Source organism: Phyllobates terribilis, unplaced genomic scaffold, assembly GCF_046119375.1.
Source record: "Phyllobates terribilis strain yellow unplaced genomic scaffold, ASM4611937v1 Scaffold_134__1_contigs__length_4944459, whole genome shotgun sequence".
NCBI classification, from domain to species: Eukaryota; Metazoa; Chordata; class Amphibia; order Anura; family Dendrobatidae; genus Phyllobates; species Phyllobates terribilis.
The window spans coordinates 2,275,765-2,295,950 of NW_027362894.1; the positions used below are offsets into that span (position 1 = coordinate 2,275,765).

Here is a 20,186-nt window from a genome sequence, read left to right on the forward strand (position 1 = left end):
CATTACATGGCAATGCAATGCACAGTTGCTGAAGTTGAACCAAAATGAGCTTGTAATCTGGCTTCTGCAACTTTGAACATGAAAAATCCAATGAGGAGAAGAAAAGCAAAGCCAAAGAGTCCATCCCAAAATCCGACAAACAAGCAAAATGAACAAAAAACATTGAATTCAATTCTTTCTGATTTTAGAAACTGCATTAAAGAAGGGGTGCACCGGTCCTGGAGATACTGCAATACCAGGTCAATGCGTGGAGTGGACAGAGCAAGCTCTTTTTCCATCTCCCTGTTCTAAAAATCCATTTAATATATGGTCCCCAGATAGGGGACGTATCAGATATTAAACTGATAAGAACAGATACTACACTTGATCTTAGCCAAAAGGCCGAGAAGCGATAACCAGAATTGGTTTCAAACTACGGAGCCACCCAAGGATCCTGAAAAGTCCATTTGTGGAGATGAGCTCCTGGACTCCCGTTAAGAAGACATGTTGTCAACCTCTAGATCCCTTACATGCCTGCACTTTTCGGCTTGCTGCTGCTGCAATCCACGCGTTTTAGATCTGCATAACTCCACCTCTTTAAACACAGCACCTTCACCCCCTGCTGTTCCCACCCGCCTCAACACCGTTGGAAGGGAGGAGAACCAATTAAGGCGGGGGGTGGGGTGGAACGAGCAGCTGTCTACCCTTAGCAGGAGGGCTGCTGATTACATACCTCTCCTGCTGCTGCTGCTGCTGCTGCTGGCTGTCCAGCAGCAGACTGAAGGTGGCTGCTGCTGTGCACAGGTATATAAAGGCTCAGAGCCTATTATGACACGCGCAGCCAGCGTTCCATTGCCACATTCCATCTACTGCAGGCAGGATACCTGGCTGGCTGAATGTCGCTGAGAAGCTCACAGAGACCGCCATAAGCAACAGTTTAACAGAATGCCACAGACTAATCAACCAAACTTTTTGGGTTGGGTTCTCTTTTATAGTCTGCAGGCATTAAATGAAAGAAGTCAGTGTTCCAGCAGAGGGAGACAACGTTTCAGAAAAGGCATTGTAGCAAACCAAAAAAGAAATTTTAAGCGCAGCAGAGTAACCAGCGCACATACCTGTTAGCTCAGGTGAGTTTAAAAGGCTGCTGTTGATAACAAGGGCATTTGCTAAATAGATGGTGTGTGTGCAACAATATACTGAAAGGTCAATTATATTGTGCAGCTTATCTCACCACCTGTAGTTATTTAGGTGAAAGCTCCAAAATGCTTGCCTAATATGTCTGTTTATCCAAAAGGAAGTAAAAAGGGAGAGCTAGAAAGATAGCATTTCATTACATTACATGGCAATGCAATGCACAGTTGCTGAAGTTGAACCAAAATGAGCTTGTAATCTGGCTTCTGCAACTTTGAACATGAAAAATCCAATGAGGAGAAGAAAAGCAAAGCCAAAGAGTCCATCCCAAAATCCGACAAGCAAGCAAAATGAACAAAAAACATTGAATTCAATTCTTTCTGATTTTAGAAACTGCATTAAAGAAGGGGTGCACCGGTCCTGGAGATACTGCAATACCAGGTCAATGCGTGGAGTGGACAGAGCAAGCTCTTTTTCCATCTCCCTGTTCTAAAAATCCATTTAATATATGGTCCCCAGATAGGGGACGTATCAGATATTAAACTGATAAGAACAGATACTACACTTGATCTTAGCCAAAAGGCCGAGAAGCGATAACCAGAATTGGTTTCAAACTACGGAGCCACCCAAGGATCCTGAAAAGTCCATTTGTGGAGATGAGCTCCTGGACTCCCGTTAAGAAGACATGTTGTCAACCTCTAGATCCCTTACATGCCTGCACTTTTCGGCTTGCTGCTGCTGCAATCCACGCGTTTTAGATCTGCATAACTCCACCTCTTTAAACACAGCACCTTCACCCCCTGCTGTTCCCACCCGCCTCAACACCGTTGGAAGGGAGGAGAACCAATTAAGGCGGGGGGTGGGGTGGAACGAGCAGCTGTCTACCCTTAGCAGGAGGGCTGCTGATTACATACCTCTCCTGCTGCTGCTGCTGCTGGCTGTCCAGCAGCAGACTGAAGGTGGCTGCTGCTGTGCACAGGTATATAAAGGCTTAGAGCCTATTATGACATGCGCAGCCAGCGTTCCATTGCCACATTCCATCTACTGCAGGCAGGATACCTGGCTGGCTGAATGTCGCTGAGAAGCTCACAGAGACCGCCATAAGCATCAGTTTAACAGAATGCCACAGACTAATCAACCAAACTTTTTGGGTTGGGTTCTCTTTTATAGTCTGCAGGCATTAAATGAAAGAAGTCAGTGTTCCAGCAGAGGGAGACAACGTTTCAGAAAAGGCATTGTAGCAAACCAAAAAAGAAATTTTAAGCGCAGCAGAGTAACCAGCGCACATACCTGTTAGCTCAGGTGAGTTTAAAAGGCTGCTGTTGATAACAAGGGCATTTGCTAAATAGATGGTGTGTGTGCAACAATATACTGAAAGGTCAATTATATTGTGCAGCTTATCTCACCACCTGTAGTTATTTAGGTGAAAGCTCCAAAATGCTTGCCTAATATGTCTGTTTATCCAAAAGGAAGTAAAAAGGGATAGCTAGAAAGATAGCATTTCATTACATTACATGGCAATGCAATGCACAGTTGCTGAAGTTGAACCAAAATGAGCTTGTAATCTGGCTTCTGCAACTTTGAACATGAAAAATCCAATGAGGAGAAGAAAAGCAAAGCCAAAGAGTCCATCCCAAAATCCGACAAACAAGCAAAATGAACAAAAAACATTGAATTCAATTCTTTCTGATTTTAGAAACTGCATTAAAGAAGGGGTGCACCGGTCCTGGAGAAACTGCAATACCAGGTCAATGCGTGGAGTGGACAGAGCAAGCTCTTTTTCCATCTCCCTGTTCTAAAAATCCATTTAATATATGGTCCCCAGATAGGGGACGTATCAGATATTAAACTGATAAGAACAGATTTTTTTTTTTAATTTGGCTATCCCCTGCAGAGGGATAAAACCGTTTATTAAAACTTTAACAAATTACAAGCATAATTAGACAAATACCAAACGTTAAAAGACAAATGAAATTTACAAAACAAAAAAATACAAAGATTTTAAATAATTAGGTTCCATTGGTCAACAAGCCATTTTTTGGAAATATGTACATTCTTCTTTTTGTCAATTAAATAATAAGTATACATTTCACATAAACATAAACTTAAAACATCATTCACTGATAAAACATCTTGTTTAAAAATAGCAATGTTGCGCGCTTTCCAGAGAGATGACTTGGCGCAGTTCACTGTCTTCCAAGCCATTGTGTACTGGTCCATTGTGGGGCATTCCATAAGTCCGTATAGCACAGTTTTATATGTAAAGTCCTTGAGGTCTGCCACCCTTTCCAGTAGGGGGAGCAGTCTTCTCCAGAAATCCTTTGCAAAATTACATGTCCATAATAGATGTTCCACCGTTTCCTCGTCTTGGCATCCGGTTCTTGGGCAGATGGCAGACCTCACAAATCCTCTTCTGTATTGGAATGCCCGGCAAGGAAGACAGCGGTGCATGCAACTCCAAGCCAGATCTCTCTGTTCATTAAAAAGATAAAAAACGTTAATCATTTTCCAGATAGACATAGATTTGTCATCATCATATCTGTCAACATTACATATTTCCTCACTTTTACGTATTTCTTTATTTAGTTTCTTACTATTTCTTAATTCCTCTATTTTCTTAGTCCCTAAATTAAAATCAGACACTATTTTCCTTAAAATCTCATAATGCGTCGACAAATTAAAAGCATGGGGCACAGATATATTAACTTCATACCATCCAAACTTTCTCATAAAAAATCCTGTATTAAAACGCATAAAAAAGGACCAATAGTGATTCTTAAAAAGGGCATTAAAACAGTAAACGAACAGATGGATTAAAAGAAACCTATTAAAATCTGGAAAATCTTTACCACCTTTTACTTTTGATTTCATCACGATTTCTCTTTTCAGCTTTTCCATTTTTGAGTTCCAAAAGAAGGTAAAACAGGTTTTGGTTATCTTTTTTAAAACATTAACAGGCGGGGGGAAAACCATGCTAAGATACAATAAAAGAGGTAAAATCACCATCTTTAAAACCAATACTTTACCCTCCATTGTAAGTCTCCTCATGTTCCACATACATATTTTCGTATTTACTTTCTGTGTAACTGTTTCCCAACTATTATAACCATCATTATTTTCAGTGAATGATATACCTAAAATGGAAATGGATTCGGAGACATTAATTGGTACATCACGTAAAATCATCCCCCCAACACTTAAAATGTTACACTTATTAAAATTGATTTTAAAACCAGAAGCTAGACAAAAGGATTGCACTTGATGGAGAGTGGCCGTAAGTGATGGTGCATCTGTACACAAGACCGCCACGTCATCCATGTAGCCTACAACCTTGGCCTCCAAACCACCGCTTCCAGGCAGAGGGACACCGCATATCTGTTTATTTTGGCGTATTGCACATAACATTGGTTCCAGTGCACAGATAAACAGTAGGGGGGACAGAGGGCATCCCTGTTTCACCCCTGACCGTAAAAATACCTCTTGTGTCTTAAAACCATTCACTAAAATCTTACTTGTACAATCCTTGTAAAATGCTTTAAGCGATAGTAAAAACCCTTCTGGTATGCCCATTTTCTCTAAAACTTTAAAAAGATAAAAGTGTGAGACACGGTCAAATGCTTTTTCAAAATCAATAGATAAAATCGCCATTTTCCCCTTTCTGTCTTTCACATCCTCAATACAGTCTTTCACTAAATTCAGATTGTCCCATATACTGCGCCCCGGCACCCCACACACTTGATTAGAATGAATAACTTTGCTGATGACTTCTTTTAGACGATTTGCACAAATTTTAGCCATTATTTTATAGTCACAATTTAAAAGTGTTATTGGTCTCCAGTTTTCTAATTTTGATTTATCGCCTTTTTTGTATAGGAGGGAGACTTCACCTTTCTTCCAGGAATTTAATAAAACCTTATTATTAAAAACCTCAGTAAACAAATAAAACAAATCATCTTTTAAAATATCATAAAAACATACATAAAATTCTATTGGGATGCCATCAGGACCAGGGACCTTTCCAGTTTTAAAACTTTTAATAGTTTTTAACACTTCTTGTTCCGTTAAAACTTGGGATAAAAACTCTTGGGATGCGGGATCTAAAACAGCTGTTAGTCCTTGCAGCGAATCATCCATTAATTTATTATCTATATTTTTTCCATTAAAAAGATTAGAAAAAAAAACCTCAACTTTACCCAGCATATTTTTTATATTATTCTCACCATCTATATGGTCAATTATCACTTTTTCTTTTTTATTTTTCCTAAAAAAATATCTGGAACACTTTTCATTTTCTTCTATATGTTGTACTCTAGAACGAAAAATTATCTCTTTTCCTTTTTGTTCTAGCCATTTTGAAATCTCTTCTTTTAAGTTTGAAATATCAAGTTGTACATCTATCCCATTGTCTCTGAGCTTAAATAATGTTTGTAGGCGGGTATTTAAAATTCTATATTCTTCATATTTTTCTTTGGCTCTACATATACTCTTTTTAATAAAAAAGTCTTTTATTTTTACTTTCATTCTATCCCACCATACACTCATAGTCTCATTTGTTTTTTTCCCTTTTCTACATTTCCTATAAAACTCAATAAAATCTGATAAAATCTGCGGGTCGGTTAAAAGGGATACGTTCATTTTCCAGCTTTTCTTACCACATTTTTTGTTGTCATTTACTTTTATGGTAAAGGATAAAAGTTTATGGTCTGAAAATATATTAGTTAAAACTTCACATTTGGCAGGTATTGTTTTATCTGAACCAAAAATAAAATCAATCCTAGAGCTACAATTAGCATTGCTCCAAGTGAAACCGGCGTCCTCTGGGCTGTCACTATGACACTCTTTATATATGTCTATCAATTTAGCATCTTTGACTATATCATGTAGCATACCTGAGGTTTTATCGTGGTTCCTGCTTACAGAGCTGGAGCGCCGGTTTTCACCTTTTAAAACACAATTAAAATCCCCTGCTAAGATAAAAGGTTCAGAGTTATTAATGAATAATGGTAAAAGATCAAGCATTTCGGCTCTTTCATTTTTCTCTGGGGATCCATAAAAATTTAAAAACTGCCATCTAATACCATCAATAAAAGCTTTCACTAATAAAATACGACCTGGTAAAATTTCCTGAATAAAATCAATTAAAACGTTCCCTTTAAAAAGTATGGCTACACCCGCTGATCCTGCAGCATTCGATCCGGACCAGACAGATGGCCCACACTTCCACTCATCTTTATATTTTTGATATGACATTTCATGTGGGATATTACATTCTTGCAGAAAAAATACAGATGCAGTAAAACACGTAAAAAAATTAAAAAGAGCAGTTCTTCTCGTGTTAGATTTTATGCCTCTCACGTTGAGGGAAATACCTTTGAGTTCAGCCATCATTAGAAAATGTAAAAATTTTACTTAGGTAACTAAGAGCAACGGATTTACCTGTCCGATGAACCTGATCAGACCACTGGGCTTGCGCCTCCCTCCTCATCTGATAGTATCGTCACGAGAGTCTCCGTGGAGGAGGAAAGATTACCACATTTATATAAACCCGACGCTACACTGGCATAGCTCGGAGGGCTGGCTGGCAGGACCCGCTGGGTCTCCATTGGCTGGCCATGCAGTTCCTCATCAGGTGGGTCCCCGAGGGGTTCCGCCGCCCCTGTTTGACCTGTAGAAGGTCGTCCTATAGGAGGAGGTTGCGCACAAGGCAGAGCCTCTGACTCTTCAGAGGCAGCAAGATCCCGGTCCCCACCTGTAGCAGCGGAGACCGAAACCCCTGAGGGTCCAGCGTCCACGTCCCCTTCTGGAGAAGTGTCCATCTGTTCACCTCCTGCTGCCTCCTCCGAACCACCCTTTTTCTTTTTCTTAGGACCCACCTTTATCCACTCAGCGCCCTCAGCCCTAGGAGACCCAGACTGGGCATGGGCTTCTGTGTCGGCCTTTTGCCGGTCCCTTTTGACCTTACCAGTAGTGCCCTTCTGCTCCTTCTCAGCCCTCCTTTTGGACTCCCGCAGGTCCTGCAGCCAGGTTTTGGGATTTGGTATTTTACCTGTCATAGACTCTGGAGACACTTCACTATTTGGTACGCCCTTATTGTCTCCAGAGGCTCCAGGTTGTTGTTCCTCCTCCTGAGGGGTGGTCTGATCTTTTGGTCCTTGGTCGGACGTCTTGGACTTCCCCTTTTGCTCATCTTCCCGAAATCTGTGAGGGCAAGAAAAATAAAAGTGACCTGGAGTCTGGCAAAAACTGCATTTCTTTTCCTTAGGGCATTCTTTTGTCTCATGTTCTTCACTAGCACAATTTCTACATGATACATGACAGTTTTCTTTTGAATGACCATAGCGCCCACAGTTTCTGCAATATTCTGGCATCCCAGAAAAGAAGAAATCCCCATTTGTTTGCCCAATTTTGAAACGGGCAGGGGGGAGCCGTATACCACCTGGTGTATTTGGATCTCTTGTACACTTCACAAGGAATTTCCACTTAGATGTCCATATGTTATATTCGTTTAATATCTTCCCAATACATTTAACACTTTTAAAATAAATTGCTAGAAATGACATTACTTCTGGAGCAGAAACAAAGGGCGAAAATACTTTTACAATAACCAGTCTTACCTCATCCAGGACGTGCTCAACAATTTGTATCCCTTTCAAAACAGGACTATTTTCAACTTTTTTAAACTTTTCTAGTACATCTCTAAAAACACCTTCTCCGGTGAATGTGATGTCATAGTCACCTCTTCTGGGATAATCCTGGATGGAGAGAATTTCATTCCTTTGTACGCCAAGAAGGTTCCTGAGCACGTCCTGGACTACATACCCTAATTTCCTCATATCCGAGCCACCCGCCGTGAAGTGAACTCGGATAGAGTTTTTTAGCCTCGCATAAAGAGGCACGAGGTTAGGGTCAACCTCCATGGAAAAACGCAACAAGGTTGCAAATTGCAGCCGCTTGCAAACTGCGCTCCCAGTGTTCTTGCAGCGAAAAACACCTGGAAGCTGGGGGATCGCAACTCGTTACCCTGGGACTAAGCCCTCTCCCTAATAGCAGCAAGCAGGTTAAGTCCACCAAAGTGGACGATCCTGCCAGGCCAAGGAGAGGGGTACCCGAGTGCCCTTCAACCACAATCTCCTGCAATAAAGCACTTGATCGTAGCCAAAAGGCCGAGAAGCGATAACCAGAATTGGTTTCGAACTACGGAGCCACCCAAGGATCCTGAAGAGTCCATTTGTGGAGATGAGCTCCTGGACTCCCGTTAAGAAGACATGTTGTCAACCTCTAGATCCCTTACATGCCTGCACTTTTCGGCTTGCTGCTGCTGCAATCCACGCGTTTTAGATCTGCATAACTCCACCTCTTTAAACACAGCACCCTCACCCCCTGCTGTTCCCACCCGCCTCAACACCGTTGGAAGGGAGGAGAACCAATTAAGGCGGGGGGTGGGGTGGAACGAGCAGCTGTCTACCCTTAGCAGGAGGGCTGCTGATTACTTACCTCTCCTGCTGCTGCTGGCTGTCCAGCAGCAGACTGAAGGTGGCTGCTGCTGTGCGCAGGTATATAAAGGCTCAGAGCCTATTATGACACGCGCAGCCAGCGTTCCATTGCCACATTCCATCTACTGCAGGCAGGATACCTGGCTGGCTGAATGTCGCTGAGAAGCTCACAGAGACCGCCATAAGCAACAGTTTAACAGAATGCCACAGACTAATCAACCAAACTTTTTGGGTTGGGTTCTCTTTTATAGTCTGCAGGCATTAATTGAAAGAAGTCAGTGTTCCAGCAGAGGGAGACAACGTTTCAGAAAAGGCATTGTAGCAAACCAAAAAAGAAATTTTAAGCGCAGCAGAGTAACCAGCGCACATACCTGTTAGCTCAGGTGAGTTTAAAAGGCTGCTGTTGATAACAAGGGCATTTGCTAAATAGATGGTGTGTGTGCAACAATATACTGAAAGGTCAATTATATTGTGCAGCTTATCTCACCACCTGTAGTTATTTAGGTGAAAGCTCCAAAATGCTTGCCTAATATGTCTGTTTATCCAAAAGGAAGTAAAGAGGGAGAGCTAGAAAGATAGCATTGCGTTACATTACATGGCAATGCAATGCACAGTTGCTGAAGTTGAACCAAAATGAGCTTGTCATCTGGCTTCTGCAACTTTGAACATGAAAAATCCAATGAGGAGAAGAAAAGCAAAGCCAAAGAGTCCATCCCAAAATCCGACAAACAAGCAAAATGAACAAAAAACATTGAATTCAATACTTTCTGATTTTAGAAACTGCATTAAAGAAGGGGTGCACCGGTCCTGGAGATACTGCAATACCAGGTCAATGCGTGGAGTGGACAGAGCAAGTTCTTTTTCCATCTCCCTGTTCTAAAAATCCATTTAATATATGGTCCCCAGATAGGGGACGTATCAGATATTAAACTGATAAGAACAGATACTACACTTGACCTTAGCCAAAAGGCCGAGAAGCGATAACCAGAATTGGTTTCGAACTACGGAGCCATCCAAGGATCCTGAAGAGTCCATTTGTGGAGATGAGCTCCTGGACTCCCGTTAAGAAGACATGTTGTCAACCTCTAGATCCCTTACATGCCTGCACTTTTCGGCTTGCTGCTGCTGCAATCCACGCGTTTTAGATCTGCATAACTCCACCTCTTTAAACACAGCACCCTCACCCCCTGCTGTTCCCACCCGCCTCAACACCGTTGGAAGGGAGGAGAACCAATTAAGGCGGGGGGTGGGGTGGAACGAGCAGCTGTCTACCCTTAGCAGGAGGGCTGCTGATTACTTACCTCTCCTGCTGCTGCTGGCTGTCCAGCAGCAGACTGAAGGTGGCTGCTGCTGTGCGCAGGTACATAAAGGCTCAGAGCCTATTATGACACGCGCAGCCAGCGTTCCATTGCCACATTCCATCTACTGCAGGCAGGATACCTGGCTGGCTGAATGTCGCTGAGAAGCTCACAGAGACCGCCATAAGCAACAGTTTAACAGAATGCCACAGACTAATCAACCAAACTTTTTGGGTTGGGTTCTCTTTTATAGTCTGCAGGCATTAATTGAAAGAAGTCAGTGTTCCAGCAGAGGGAGACAACGTTTCAGAAAAGGCATTGTAGCAAACCAAAAAAGAAATTTTAAGCGCAGCAGAGTAACCAGCGCACATACCTGTTAGCTCAGGTGAGTTTAAAAGGCTGCTGTTGATAACAAGGGCATTTGCTAAATAGATGGTGTGTGTGCAACAATATACTGAAAGGTCAATTATATTGTGCAGCTTATCTCACCACCTGTAGTTATTTAGGTGAAAGCTCCAAAATGCTTGCCTAATATGTCTGTTTATCCAAAAGGAAGTAAAGAGGGAGAGCTAGAAAGATAGCATTGCGTTACATTACATGGCAATGCAATGCACAGTTGCTGAAGTTGAACCAAAATGAGCTTGTCATCTGGCTTCTGCAACTTTGAACATGAAAAATCCAATGAGGAGAAGAAAAGCAAAGCCAAAGAGTCCATCCCAAAATCCGACAAACAAGCAAAATGAACAAAAAACATTGAATTCAATACTTTCTGATTTTAGAAACTGCATTAAAGAAGGGGTGCACCGGTCCTGGAGATACTGCAATACCAGGTCAATGCGTGGAGTGGACAGAGCAAGCTCTTTTTCCATCTCCCTGTTCTAAAAATCCATTTAATATATGGTCCCCAGATAGGGGACGTATCAGATATTAAACTGATAAGAACAGATACTACACTTGATCTTAGCCAAAAGGCCGAGAAGCGATAACCAGAATTGGTTTCGAACTACGGAGCCACCCAAGGATCCTGAAGAGTCCATTTGTGGAGATGAGCTCCTGGACTCCCGTTAAGAAGACATGTTGTCAACCTCTAGATCCCTTACATGCCTGCACTTTTCGGCTTGCTGCTGCTGCAATCCACGCGTTTTAGATCTGCATAACTCCACCTCTTTAAACACAGCACCCTCACCCCCTGCTGTTCCCACCCGCCTCAACACCGTTGGAAGGGAGGAGAACCAATTAAGGCGGGGGGTGGGGTGGAACGAGCAGCTGTCTACCCTTAGCAGTAGGGCTGCTGATTACTTACCTCTCCTGCTGCTGCTGGCTGTCCAGCAGCAGACTGAAGGTGGCTGCTGCTGTGCGCAGGTATATAAAGGCTCAGAGCCTATTATGACACGCGCAGCCAGCGTTCCATTGCCACATTCCATCTACTGCAGGCAGGATACCTGGCTGGCTGAATGTCGCTGAGAAGCTCACAGAGACCGCCATAAGCAACAGTTTAACAGAATGCCACAGACTAATCAACCAAACTTTTTGGGTTGGGTTCTCTTTTATAGTCTGCAGGCATTAATTGAAAGAAGTCAGTGTTCCAGCAGAGGGAGACAACGTTTCAGAAAAGGCATTGTAGCAAACCAAAAAAGAAATTTTAAGCGCAGCAGAGTAACCAGCACACATACCTGTTAGCTCAGGTGAGTTTAAAAGGCTGCTGTTGATAACAAGGGCATTTGCTAAATAGATGGTGTGTGTGCAACAATATACTGAAAGGTCAATTATATTGTGCAGCTTATCTCACCACCTGTAGTTATTTAGGTGAAAGCTCCAAAATGCTTGCCTAATATGTCTGTTTATCCAAAAGGAAGTAAAGAGGGAGAGCTAGAAAGATAGCATTGCGTTACATTACATGGCAATGCAATGCACAGTTGCTGAAGTTGAAGCAAAATGAGCTTGTCATCTGGCTTCTGCAACTTTGAACATGAAAAATCCAATGAGGAGAAGAAAAGCAAAGCCAAAGAGTCCATCCCAAAATCCGACAAACAAGCAAAATGAACAAAAAACATTGAATTCAATACTTTCTGATTTTAGAAACTGCATTAAAGAAGGGGTGCACCGGTCCTGGAGATACTGCAATACCAGGTCAATGCGTGGAGTGGACAGAGCAAGCTCTTTTTCCATCTCCCTGTTCTAAAAATCCATTTAATATATGGTCCCCAGATAGGGGACGTATCAGATATTAAACTGATAAGAACAGATACTACACTTGATCTTAGCCAAAAGGCCGAGAAGCGATAACCAGAATTGGTTTCGAACTACGGAGCCACCCAAGGATCCTGAAGAGTCCATTTGTGGAGATGAGCTCCTGGACTCCCGTTAAGAAGACATGTTGTCAACCTCTAGATCCCTTACATGCCTGCACTTTTCGGCTTGCTGCTGCTGCAATCCACGCGTTTTAGATCTGCATAACTCCACCTCTTTAAACACAGCACCCTCACCCCCTGCTGTTCCCACCCGCCTCAACACCGTTGGAAGGGAGGAGAACCAATTAAGGCGGGGGGTGGGGTGGAACGAGCAGCTGTCTACCCTTAGCAGGAGGGCTGCTGATTACTTACCTCTCCTGCTGCTGCTGGCTGTCCAGCAGCAGACTGAAGGTGGCTGCTGCTGTGCGCAGGTATATAAAGGCTCAGAGCCTATTATGACACGCGCAGCCAGCGTTCCATTGCCACATTCCATCTACTGCAGGCAGGATACCTGGCTGGCTGAATGTCGCTGAGAAGCTCACAGAGACCGCCATAAGCAACAGTTTAACAGAATGCCACAGACTAATCAACCAAACTTTTTGGGTTGGGTTCTCTTTTATAGTCTGCAGGCATTAATTGAAAGAAGTCAGTGTTCCAGCAGAGGGAGACAACGTTTCAGAAAAGGCATTGTAGCAAACCAAAAAAGAAATTTTAAGCGCAGCAGAGAAACCAGCGCACATACCTGTTAGCTCAGGTGAGTTTAAAAGGCTGCTGTTGATAACAAGGGCATTTGCTAAATAGATGGTGTGTGTGCAACAATATACTGAAAGGTCAATTATATTGTGCAGCTTATCTCACCACCTGTAGTTATTTAGGTGAAAGCTCCAAAATGCTTGCCTAATATGTCTGTTTATCCAAAAGGAAGTAAAGAGGGAGAGCTAGAAAGATAGCATTGCGTTACATTACATGGCAATGCAATGCACAGTTGCTGAAGTTGAACCAAAATGAGCTTGTCATCTGGCTTCTGCAACTTTGAACATGAAAAATCCAATGAGGAGAAGAAAAGCAAAGCCAAAGAGTCCATCCCAAAATCCGACAAACAAGCAAAATGAACAAAAAACATTGAATTCAATACTTTCTGATTTTAGAAACTGCATTAAAGAAGGGGTGCACCGGTCCTGGAGATACTGCAATACCAGGTCAATGCGTGGAGTGGACAGAGCAAGCTCTTTTTCCATCTCCCTGTTCTAAAAATCCATTTAATATATGGTCCCCAGATAGGGGACGTATCAGATAATAAACTGATAAGAACAGATACTACACTTGATCTTAGCCAAAAGGCCGAGAAGCGATAACCAGAATTGGTTTCGAACTACGGAGCCACCCAAGGATCCTGAAGAGTCCATTTGTGGAGATGAGCTCCTGGACTCCCGTTAAGAAGACATGTTGTCAACCTCTAGATCCCTTACATGCCTGCACTTTTCGGCTTGCTGCTGCTGCAATCCACGCGTTTTAGATCTGCATAACTCCACCTCTTTAAACACAGCACTCTCACCCCCTGCTGTTCCCACCCGCCTCAACACCGTTGGAAGGGAGGAGAACCAATTAAGGCGGGGGGTGGGGTGGAACGAGCAGCTGTCTACCCTTAGCAGGAGGGCTGCTGATTACTTACCTCTCCTGCTGCTGCTGGCTGTCCAGCAGCAGACTGAAGGTGGCTGCTGCTGTGCGCAGGTATATAAAGGCTCAGAGCCTATTATGACACGCGCAGCCAGCGTTCCATTGCCACATTCCATCTACTGCAGGCAGGATACCTGGCTGGCTGAATGTCGCTGAGAAGCTCACAGAGACCGCCATAAGCAACAGTTTAACAGAATGCCACAGACTAATCAACCAAACTTTTTGGGTTGGGTTCTCTTTTATAGTCTGCAGGCATTAATTGAAAGAAGTCAGTGTTCCAGCAGAGGGAGACAACGTTTCAGAAAAGGCATTGTAGCAAACCAAAAAAGAAATTTTAAGCGCAGCAGAGTAACCAGCACACATACCTGTTAGCTCAGGTGAGTTTAAAAGGCTGCTGTTGATAACAAGGGCATTTGCTAAATAGATGGTGTGTGTGCAACAATATACTGAAAGGTCAATTATATTGTGCAGCTTATCTCACCACCTGTAGTTATTTAGGTGAAAGCTCCAAAATGCTTGCCTAATATGTCTGTTTATCCAAAAGGAAGTAAAGAGGGAGAGCTAGAAAGATAGCATTGCGTTACATTACATGGCAATGCAATGCACAGTTGCTGAAGTTGAAGCAAAATGAGCTTGTCATCTGGCTTCTGCAACTTTGAACATGAAAAATCCAATGAGGAGAAGAAAAGCAAAGCCAAAGAGTCCATCCCAAAATCCGACAAACAAGCAAAATGAACAAAAAACATTGAATTCAATACTTTCTGATTTTAGAAACTGCATTAAAGAAGGGGTGCACCGGTCCTGGAGATACTGCAATACCAGGTCAATGCGTGGAGTGGACAGAGCAAGCTCTTTTTCCATCTCCCTGTTCTAAAAATCCATTTAATATATGGTCCCCAGATAGGGGAAGTATCAGATATTAAACTGATAAGAACAGATACTACACTTGATCTTAGCCAAAAGGCCGAGAAGCGATAACCAGAATTGGTTTCGAACTACGGAGCCACCCAAGGATCCTGAAGAGTCCATTTGTGGAGATGAGCTCCTGGACTCCCGTTAAGAAGACATGTTGTCAACCTCTAGATCCCTTACATGCCTGCACTTTTCGGCTTGCTGCTGCTGCAATCCACGCGTTTTAGATCTGCATAACTCCACCTCTTTAAACACAGCACCCTCACCCCCTGCTGTTCCCACCCGCCTCAACACCGTTGGAAGGGAGGAGAACCAATTAAGGCGGGGGGTGGGGTGGAACGAGCAGCTGTCTACCCTTAGCAGGAGGGCTGCTGATTACTTACCTCTCCTGCTGCTGCTGGCTGTCCAGCAGCAGACTGAAGGTGGCTGCTGCTGTGCGCAGGTATATAAAGGCTCAGAGCCTATTATGACACGCGCAGCCAGCGTTCCATTGCCACATTCCATCTACTGCAGGCAGGATACCTGGCTGGCTGAATGTCGCTGAGAAGCTCACAGAGACCGCCATAAGCAACAGTTTAACAGAATGCCACAGACTAATCAACCAAACTTTTTGGGTTGGGTTCTCTTTTATAGTCTGCAGGCATTAATTGAAAGAAGTCAGTGTTCCAGCAGAGGGAGACAACGTTTCAGAAAAGGCATTGTAGCAAACCAAAAAAGAAATTTTAAGCGCAGCAGAGTAACCAGCGCACATACCTGTTAGCTCAGGTGAGTTTAAAATGCTGCTGTTGATAACAAGGGCATTTGCTAAATAGATGGTGTGTGTGCAACAATATACTGAAAGGTCAATTATATTGTGCAGCTTATCTCACCACCTGTAGTTATTTAGGTGAAAGCTCCAAAATGCTTGCCTAATATGTCTGTTTATCCAAAAGGAAGTAAAGAGGGAGAGCTAGAAAGATAGCATTGCGTTACATTACATGGCAATGCAATGCACAGTTGCTGAAGTTGAACCAAAATGAGCTTGTCATCTGGCTTCTGCAACTTTGAACATGAAAAATCCAATGAGGAGAAGAAAAGCAAAGCCAAAGAGTCCATCCCAAAATCCGACAAACAAGCAAAATGAACAAAAAACATTGAATTCAATACTTTCTGATTTTAGAAACTGCATTAAAGAAGGGGTGCACCGGTCCTGGAGATACTGCAATACCAGGTCAATGCGTGGAGTGGACAGAGCAAGCTCTTTTTCCATCTCCCTGTTCTAAAAATCCATTTAATATATGGTCCCCAGATAGGGGACGTATCAGATATTAAACTGATAAGAACAGATTTTTTTTTATCGAAAGCCCGAATTCGTGTACAAAACCCGAGTGCGCTTAAAAAAGTGACAAGTGCCACAAAAAAAGTGCACTAGGATGCTGGTCTTCTTGAAACCCTCTCCAAAAGGAGAAGGGTCCCCCAAACCATTCCCCGTCCCTCCGAGCCAAAAGGCCACAGCGAGGAACAGGGACAAAAAGCCACCTCCAGCAGAAGCCAGAGGCGACCCAATCTTACCCCCAGCACCTGCCCGAGTTCTCACCCGAGCAAGGCACTGGGAGCCAAAGACTGTGCTCCCCTCCCGGAAGAGGGGAGCCAACAACGCTCTCCTCCCGAAAGAGGAGAGCCAGGGGGGTTCAGGGGGGAGCGGAACCTGATGGCCACACACTCCCCCCCTAGACCTGCCAAGAGAGGAACCCGTAAGGGAACCGCATCCCGACAAAATCCTAGTAGGACGTGACACACGTGAATAAGTGGACACACAGTGACAAAGAAATTAAATAAATAGTGAAGGTTTCACAGTATAATACTGCCCGGACCTTCGACCGGTAATTAAAAAATTCCCCATCCTAAGGCCAGAAGGCCCGGAATAAGGGTGTGTGCGAAGAAAGAAAATTTGAAGTGCTTGTGCAAATGTGCCATAAACTCAAGTGGGGTTCCCAATCCCAGTGAGTTAAGGCACCCCAGGGTCACCACTCCTGGGGCACTTCACACTTCGGGCTTTCGATCTTCCCCGGCCCAATGGCGTCGATCCTGGGGGGCCATGCTTTCCACCAGATGACTATATTAGCCATCTGGCGTACTAACAAGCGCCTAAACCCCAGTGTGCATAATGTATCAATCTACTAGGGCGGCCAACATCCAAAACCGCCTTTTCGAAAGATACTACACTTGATCTTAGCCAAAAGGCCGAGAAGCGATAACCAGAATTGGTTTCGAACTACGGAGCCACCCAAGGATCCTGAAGAGTCCATTTGTGGAGATGAGCTCCTGGACTCCCGTTAAGAAGACATGTTGTCAACCTCTAGATCCCTTACATGCCTGCACTTTTCGGCTTGCTGCTGCTGCAATCCACGCGTTTTAGATCTGCATAACTCCACCTCTTTAAACACAGCACCCTCACCCCCTGCTGTTCCCACCCGCCTCAACACCGTTGGAAGGGAGGAGCACCAATTAAGGCGGGGGGTGGGGTGGAACGAGCAGCTGTCTACCCTTAGCAGGAGGGCTGCTGATTACTTACCTCTCCTGCTGCTGCTGGCTGTCCAGCAGCAGACTGAAGGTGGCTGCTGCTGTGCGCAGGTATATAAAGGCTCAGAGCCTATTATGACACGCGCAGCCAGCGTTCCATTGCCACATTCCATCTACTGCAAGCAGGATACCTGGCTGGCTGAATGTCGCTGAGAAGCTCACAGAGACCGCCATAAGCAACAGTTTAACAGAATGCCACAGACTAATCAACCAAACTTTTTGGGTTGGGTTCTCTTTTATAGTCTGCAGGCATTAATTGAAAGAAGTCAGTGTTCCAGCAGAGGGAGACAACGTTTCAGAAAAGGCATTGTAGCAAACCAAAAAAGAAATTTTAAGCGCAGCAGAGTAACCAGCGCACATACCTGTTAGCTCAGGTGAGTTTAAAAGGCTGCTGTTGATAACAAGGGCATTTGCTAAATAGATGGTGTGTGTGCAACAATATACTGAAAGGTCAATTATATTGTGCAGCTTATCTCACCACCTGTAGTTATTTAGGTGAAAGCTCCAAAATGCTTGCCTAATATGTCTGTTTATCCAAAAGGAAGTAAAGAGGGAGAGCTAGAAAGATAGCATTGCGTTACATTACATTACATGGCAATGCAATGCACAGTTGCTGAAGTTGAACCAAAATGAGCTTGTCATCTGGCTTCTGCAACTTTGAACATGAAAAATCCAATGAGGAGAAGAAAAGCAAAGCCAAAGAGTCCATCCCAAAATCCGACAAACAAGCAAAATGAACAAAAAACATTGAATTCAATACTTTCTGATTTTAGAAACTGCATTAAAGAAGGGGTGCACCGGTCCTGGAGATACTGCAATACCAGGTCAATGCGTGGAGTGGACAGAGCAAGCTCTTTTTCCATCTCCCTGTTCTAAAAATCCATTTAATATATGGTCCCCAGATAGGGGACGTATCAGATATTAAACTGATAAGAACAGATTTTTTTTTTTTTTTTCGAAAGCCCGAATTCGTGTACAAAACCCGAGTGCGCTTAAAAAAGTGACAAGTGCCACAAAAAAAAAGTGCACTAGGATGCTGGTCTTCTTGAAACCGTCTCCAAAAGGAGAAGGGTCCCCCAAACCATTCCCCGTCCCTCCGAGCCAGAAGGCCACAGCGAGGCACAGGGACAAATAGCCACCTCCAGCCGGAGCCAGAGGCGACCCAATCTTACCCTCAATACCTGCCCGAGTTCTCACCCGAGCAAGGCACTGGGAGCCAAAGACTGTGCTCCCCTCCCGGAAGAGGGGAGCCAACAACGCTCTCCTCCCGAAAGAGGAGAGCCAGGGGGGTTCAGGGGGGAGCGGAACCTGATGGCCACACACTCCCCCCCTAGACCTGCCAAGAGAGGAACCCGTAAGGGAACCGCATCCCGACAAAATCCTAGTAAGGACGTGGACACACGTGAAAAAGTGGACACACAGTGACAAAAAAAAATTAAATAAATAGTGAAGGTTTCACAGTATAATACTGCCCGGACCTTCGACCGGGAATTGAAAAATTCCCCATCCTAAGGCCAGAAGGCCCGGAATAAGGGTGTGTGTGAAGAAAGAAATATTGAAGTGCTAGTGCAAATGTGCCATAAACTCAAGTGGGGTTCCCAATCCCAGTGAGTTAAGGCACCCCAGGGTCACCACTCCTGGGGCACTTCACACTTCGGGCTTTCGATCTTCCCCGGCCCAATGGCGTCGATCCTGGGGGGCCATGCTTTCCACCAGATGACTATATTAGCCACCTGGCGTACTAACAAGCGCCTAAACCCCAGTGTGCATAATGTATCAATCTACTAGGGCGGCAAACATCCAAAACCGCCTTTTCGAAAGATACTACACTTGATCTTAGCCAAAAGGCCGAGAAGCGATAACCAGAATTGGTTTCGAACTACGGAGCCACCCAAGGATCCTGAAGAGTCCATTTGTGGAGATGAGCTCCTGGACTCCCGTTAAGAAGACATGTTGTCAACCTCTAGATCCCTTACATGCCTGCACTTTTCGGCTTGCTGCTGCTGCAATCCACGCGTTTTAGATCTGCATAACTCCACCTCTTTAAACACAGCACCCTCACCCCCTGCTGTTCCCACCCGCCTCAACACCGTTGGAAGGGAGGAGAACCAATTAAGGCGGGGAGTGGGGTGGAACGAGCAGCTGTCTACCCTTAGCAGGAGGGCTGCTGATTACTTACCTCTCCTGCTGCTGCTGGCTGTCCAGCAGCAGACTGAAGGTGGCTGCTGCTGTGCGCAGGTATATAAAGGCTCAGAGCCTATTATGACACGCGCAGCCAGCGTTCCATTGCCACATTCCATCTACTGCAGGCAGGATACCTGGCTGGCTGAATGTCGCTGAGAAGCTCACAGAGACCGCCATAAGCAACAGTTTAACAGAATGCCACAGACTAATCAACCAAACTTTTTGGGTTGGGTTCTCTTTTATAGTCTGCAGGCATTAATTGAAAGAAGTCAGTGTTCCAGCAGAGGGAGACAACGTTTCAGAAAAGGCATTGTAGCAAACCAAAAAAGAAATTTTAAGCGCAGCAGAGTAACCAGCGCACATACCTGTTAGCTCAGGTGAGTTTAAAAGGCTGCTGTTGATAACAAGGGCATTTGCTAAATAGATGGTGTGTGTGCAACAATATACTGAAAGGTCAATTATATTGTGCAGCTTATCTCACCACCTGTAGTTATTTAGGTGAAAGCTCCAAAATGCTTGCCTAATATGTCTGTTTATCCAAAAGGAAGTAAAGAGGGAGAGCTAGAAAGATAGCATTGCGTTACATTACATGGCAATGCAATGCACAGTTGCTGAAGTTGAACCAAAATGAGCTTGTCATCTGGCTTCTGCAACTTTGAACATGAAAAATCCAATGAGGAGAAGAAAAGCAAAGCCAAAGAGTCCATCCCAAAATCCGA

At 44.1% G+C, this 20,186-nt stretch overlaps 8 non-coding genes and 4 pseudogenes across 8 annotated transcripts; all 12 read right to left on the bottom strand.

The window, feature by feature from the left end:
* Nucleotides 1–202: 202 nt before the first annotated feature.
* Nucleotides 203–393, bottom strand: LOC141204904 (U2 spliceosomal RNA). The gene has a single exon (XR_012275753.1). It is a non-coding gene; the product is annotated as a U2 spliceosomal RNA (small nuclear RNA).
* A 1,121-nt stretch (nucleotides 394–1,514) lies between these two features.
* Nucleotides 1,515–1,705, bottom strand: LOC141204906 (U2 spliceosomal RNA). The gene has a single exon (XR_012275755.1). It is a non-coding gene; the product is annotated as a U2 spliceosomal RNA (small nuclear RNA).
* Nucleotides 1,706–2,820: 1,115 nt separating this feature from the next.
* Nucleotides 2,821–3,010, bottom strand: LOC141204312 (U2 spliceosomal RNA). Its single transcript, XR_012275263.1, has one exon. It is a non-coding gene; the product is annotated as a U2 spliceosomal RNA (small nuclear RNA).
* A 6,384-nt stretch (nucleotides 3,011–9,394) lies between these two features.
* LOC141204225 (U2 spliceosomal RNA) lies at nucleotides 9,395–9,585 on the bottom strand. Its single transcript, XR_012275193.1, has one exon. It is a non-coding gene; the product is annotated as a U2 spliceosomal RNA (small nuclear RNA).
* Nucleotides 9,586–10,694: 1,109 nt separating this feature from the next.
* On the bottom strand, nucleotides 10,695–10,885 carry LOC141204907 (U2 spliceosomal RNA). Its single transcript, XR_012275756.1, has one exon. It is a non-coding gene; the product is annotated as a U2 spliceosomal RNA (small nuclear RNA).
* Nucleotides 10,886–11,994: 1,109 nt separating this feature from the next.
* Nucleotides 11,995–12,185, bottom strand: LOC141204908 (U2 spliceosomal RNA). The gene has a single exon (XR_012275757.1). It is a non-coding gene; the product is annotated as a U2 spliceosomal RNA (small nuclear RNA).
* A 1,109-nt stretch (nucleotides 12,186–13,294) lies between these two features.
* Nucleotides 13,295–13,485, bottom strand: LOC141204174 (U2 spliceosomal RNA). The gene has a single exon (XR_012275144.1). It is a non-coding gene; the product is annotated as a U2 spliceosomal RNA (small nuclear RNA).
* A 1,109-nt stretch (nucleotides 13,486–14,594) lies between these two features.
* LOC141204128 (U2 spliceosomal RNA) lies at nucleotides 14,595–14,785 on the bottom strand. Its single transcript, XR_012275100.1, has one exon. It is a non-coding gene; the product is annotated as a U2 spliceosomal RNA (small nuclear RNA).
* A 1,109-nt stretch (nucleotides 14,786–15,894) lies between these two features.
* Nucleotides 15,895–16,075, bottom strand: LOC141204267 (U2 spliceosomal RNA; annotated as a pseudogene).
* A 789-nt stretch (nucleotides 16,076–16,864) lies between these two features.
* Nucleotides 16,865–16,956, bottom strand: LOC141204439 (U2 spliceosomal RNA; annotated as a pseudogene).
* Nucleotides 16,957–18,070: 1,114 nt separating this feature from the next.
* LOC141204362 (U2 spliceosomal RNA) lies at nucleotides 18,071–18,251 on the bottom strand (annotated as a pseudogene).
* An 800-nt stretch (nucleotides 18,252–19,051) lies between these two features.
* On the bottom strand, nucleotides 19,052–19,143 carry LOC141204437 (U2 spliceosomal RNA; annotated as a pseudogene).
* Nucleotides 19,144–20,186: the final 1,043 nt, after the last annotated feature.